The sequence below is a fragment of the Carettochelys insculpta genome, chromosome 2, assembly GCF_033958435.1.
Source record: "Carettochelys insculpta isolate YL-2023 chromosome 2, ASM3395843v1, whole genome shotgun sequence".
Lineage (NCBI taxonomy): Eukaryota > Metazoa > Chordata > Testudines > Carettochelyidae > Carettochelys > Carettochelys insculpta.
In genome coordinates, this window is record NC_134138.1 from 99,490,200 (window position 1) to 99,494,830 (window position 4,631).

Here is a 4,631-nt window from a genome sequence, read left to right on the forward strand (position 1 = left end):
TGTATTAGTTTACTCTTTTTTTCATCAAAAGGAATACTGTTACTATGATCGTCTTTTGGACGCAAATGATCAATCTAAGATGTCCACGTATTGTGGGGGTACATGTGAGTAAATTTTGTGTATTGTTTCCTTTAGAACAAGATCTGGCTGTTTTAGTATATAAGACAACTAGCAGTTTACTAATTGTGAATATTGTAGTTGAGTGACCCACCGAAAGTCTTGTCTCAAACATTTACTGATTCATGATATATAAAGAACTGAAAGCAATAGTGTCTTCTTGGAGGTGGATCACTGTGGGTGTTCTGCTTTAGGTGTTTACTGTGCCTTGCATGTTTAGTTGGAAGTTTTTAACAGCAGTGCCCCTGTGCATTGCACACATGCGGTACACATCTCATACTTCTGTAGGCTCTTGCCTGCTGTGCACCATTAACCATAACTCAGTGCGTTCTCTACCGTCCTTGGCTGAGGTTGAAACTCCAGTAGCTCTCTACTTATTCCTCTATTAATAGTTTTATTGAAGTTAGCTGTAAACTTAGATGAAGAACAGGGCTATCTAGCCCCTTGTTATCTCATTAGGGGTGCGTCTACACTAGCCAGCTACTTCGAAGTAGCTGGCACAACGTCGAAATAATACGTGTTGCATCTACACCTGCCGTGAGCTATTTTGATGTTGAAATCGACATTAGGCGGTGAGACATCGAAATCGCTATTCCTATCCGAAGATGGGGATAACGCCCTACTTTGATGTTCAGCATCGAAATAGGGCATGTGTAGACGATCCGTGTCCTGCTACGTCGAAATAGCAGGGTCCTCCATGGCGGCCATCAGCTGAGGGGTTGATAGATGCTCTGTTCAGCCCCTGCGGGGCTCTATGGTTGCCGTGTGCAGCAGCCCTTAGCCCAGGGCTTCTGGCAGCTGCTGCTGCTGCTGCAACTGGGGGTCCATGCTGCATGCACGGGGTTTGCAACCGGTTGTCGGCTCTGTTGATCTTCTGTGCAGGGCGAGAGTGTCTGGGAGGGGCCCTTTAAGGGAGCGGCTTTGGGCTTCGCTGGCCCCTTATTTCGATGGGGGGCGCTTGTGTGTGTGGACGCTCCCCATTTCCTTCCAGGGCAGCTCCTTTCAGCGTTCTCCGTTGCTACTTCGATGAACGTTGATGGCACCAGCCCTGGAGGATGTGTAGACGATATGCGTTGAAGTAGCCTATTTCGATGTTCTTACATCAAAATAGGCTACTTTGACGTAGTGTGCTAGTGTAGACGTAGCCTAGAAGGTTGTTTGTTTTTGTTTTTGTTTTTTTTGTTGTTGGTTTTTTTTTGTTTTTTTTTTTTTAAACTTTGGTCTCTATATTCCCTGTTATCCTGTGTGGGACTCTCATCCTTTTTTTCCCTTCTCTTCCCCCTTCCCCCCCAAGGAAAAAGCTGAATTTAAGAAGAATGCCAGGCTCACTGGGCTTTAAAAGGTGCACAACCTGCACTCTCCATTCCATTATCAGATGATACACTCAGTGTATACATTGTCTAGGTGAGGGATATGTACCCCAAAAGAGCCCACATGGCAAAAAGCTCTCTGCCAGACCACCCAAGGTGAGACCTACAACTCAAGTTAATTCTAATGGAAAAATCAGTGAGACCAGCCTCAGGCACTGAGACCAGGGCTTCCCCTGCAGAGATGTATCCAACAGTGGTATCAGCTCAGATGTCCAGAATTTAGCAGCTGGTAAAACACAAGCTTCAATCTTTACCCCAGAGAGAATGGTCCAAAAAAAGCCTTCTCTTAGTGGGAAATAACTCAACTAGAATTTCCAGATCACTGAGAGAGATGCCACGTGACTTCCCACTGACCTTTAAGATGTCTTTATAGCGCTTATAGTGACCATGGGTCTGTTCAGGACAACTGCCTGGTCAACTGTTATTCCATAGGCATTTGGTCAGTTGTCCGAAAGCAGGACTGGCTTTGGCTAATCAAGCAGATACATCATCATCTATGTTTATGCTGGAAGACAGTATACTTCCAAGGTAGTGAAACTTGTCTACAGCCTTAAGAATGGTACTTGCAGCAGTGATCATTGGAGTGCTAGGCTCTTTCTGAACAGGCTGAGGCATAACCTCTGTGTTCTTGAGAAGTTTATAAGATGGGTGAGAAAAGTTTGGGTAGTTGGAAATAAACCACCAAAACAAAAAGCACTTTGCTCTTTGACAACCAGTACTCACTGTCCTTACTCATCATCTCTGAAATGTCAGAAAAATATTTGGTATGTAAGTTAACTTTTATGACTATATCACTAGCTGATTATTTTTAAAACAAAGTATGATCATTTGAAAATGCAGGACTAAAAATGTGCTAGATTAACATTGTCTATCTGTACACTGGAATAATGATATGCACGTACATGTGCTTGTGCATCTCTGTTAGTATCATGAATTTACAAGCTCAGGTGCTCAAGCAAGAGGAGATTGTTCCACATGGGACAGGTCCATCCCCCCACAGCTGATGATGAATAAGTGTAGTAGAAGAGTCTGCATGATTTGTTTGTTTTGCCATAAGAATTCAGATGTGGATCACTGTATCCACAGAATTCTGGTATTTTTCAAGTAGCTGTATGGCATTTTGGGTGGATACCGTGAGGTGCAGTGACAACTCCAGTTTATAGGCATTCTTGATGTAGGGCCTCTGACACTTCTTCCTCATAGCAGCAGGAATATCATATTGGAACAGGACAGTGCCCCTTATTCCCATGCAAGATTTATGTACAAATTCTACACAATGTAGGTTGAACCTCTCTAATCTGGCACTCTCCCATTCTGGCAGCATCTGAAATGTGGCATGATTTTAATTAGCCAGATGACTACTTATTGTGGGTGTAGTCAAATTTCCAGTGGTCCCATAAAGCTTGTGTATAGTCACCAGTCTTGGCTCTATTCAGTATTGTTTAGCTGTAATGTATCCATAAGTATCTTCTAAGATTGCCTTATGCAGCGCAAGTATTGGTAATGCTGCTAGACAATACTGACCTCCCATGGTCCAATAAATTGGTTAGGGACGGGTCTTGTCCTATGGTGCCTGACCAGAGAGCATCAAGCTATATTTTAAAATTATGCATATTTTATTTGTCAAATTAACACAATAAAATCATGCTGAGTTCCATTATTTTGAGAATTTATTACAAAATACCTGCCAGCAATTATGTTTGTAACAATATAGACAACAAGACAATAAAATTTTTCTGACAAACCAAATTCCTTTCTAGGCATATTAATACAAAACTCTGAGTAATTCTTTTAAACTGCATTACAGAAACTTAATTTCCACACCTTCAGAAGCAGTGCAAAGGCTTGTGGGAGTCAAGTTAAGGAAGAGGGAATTTAATTGGTAGGAAGGAGACTCAACCTGGAGCATTGTTGCATGTGAACTGAAGGAGGGAACAGGTGCATTTTTTTTTTTTTGGGTTGGTGGGGAGGGGGCAGGAGCAAGATTGTTGGGGAGTTTTCCCTGTGCAGCTGCTGGCTGATCTCTACCCTCTCCCATTAAGTTAGGCATATCTGTCCTTGGCCTCCTACCCATACCCTATATCTTTGTTGTTCTATCCCTACTTCACCCTGCCTCAGTGCTGTCATCCCATTTTGGGACTACCCAGCAGTCTGCCTCCTCACTTGGCCCCATGCACAAGGTGCTGTGAAAAGAGCAGTTTCTCTCCTACCTTCCTGGAAGTGATGGGCAGCCTACGCTAGCAGGGGGGTCATTCATGCAGCCCCTTCTTATCTCTGTGGGTCACAAGATAGTTCTAACCAATATGTTTTCCAGAATAGGGTAGGTTTGCTCACTGTTCTTGCTCACTGTTCTTGTGTACCTAGAATTGGCAGGCTCTGCTGAATGAATTGTAGCACTGCTTTGGATGCACAGGGAGTGCCTGCTTCTAACAGTCAATGTTGTGTGAAATCAGCATGCATCTTACTTTAAGTTCTTATCACTTTAGTAATATGGGCAGGGAAAAAAAACTATGCATAATTTTGCAGCCCTGTGCATTGGTAACAGTAAACAAAATGTTTTGTGAGCCACACATATAACCCCCATCAACTCTGTTGCCCACCACTTCTCTCCAGACTTGGCTGCCATCTTTTTTGGCACCACACCAAGTTCCTGGTGTGTGAAAAGTATAATTGCAGCACCTCACACTTAAGAATGGGGTGGGAGTGAGTGCTGGTGATTATGAATTCTGTGTGCGCTGTAGTGCAGAATTCCCCCAGGAGTAAAGTTGCTACGGATATCAGAACAGACGGAACTTCACATCACCTCAGAGCTAGAGGGCAGGAGTGTTGCTATAGTCTATAGTGTGTAAAAGCAGAAGGGGTGAATGTGAGGTAGATGATAATGGAAACTATAACAAACCAGGCTTGCCCTCTGGGTCTTGGCTCCCAGCCAGCGAGGATAAGTACCCCAAGCTTCTTCAGGCCTGTGTTAAATATCCTGACTGCCCCCTGAGATGCTTCCTGGGCCAATCTTTGCTCCCTGGCCTCATCCTAATCTAATTCAGTGATCCTAAATAGTATTTTGCTTGCTCTTTGTATGTAATGGCGGCAGATACTGTTGTTCCTCATGTGCATTGCACTTAATTTCTTTTAGTGAGTGGTTTT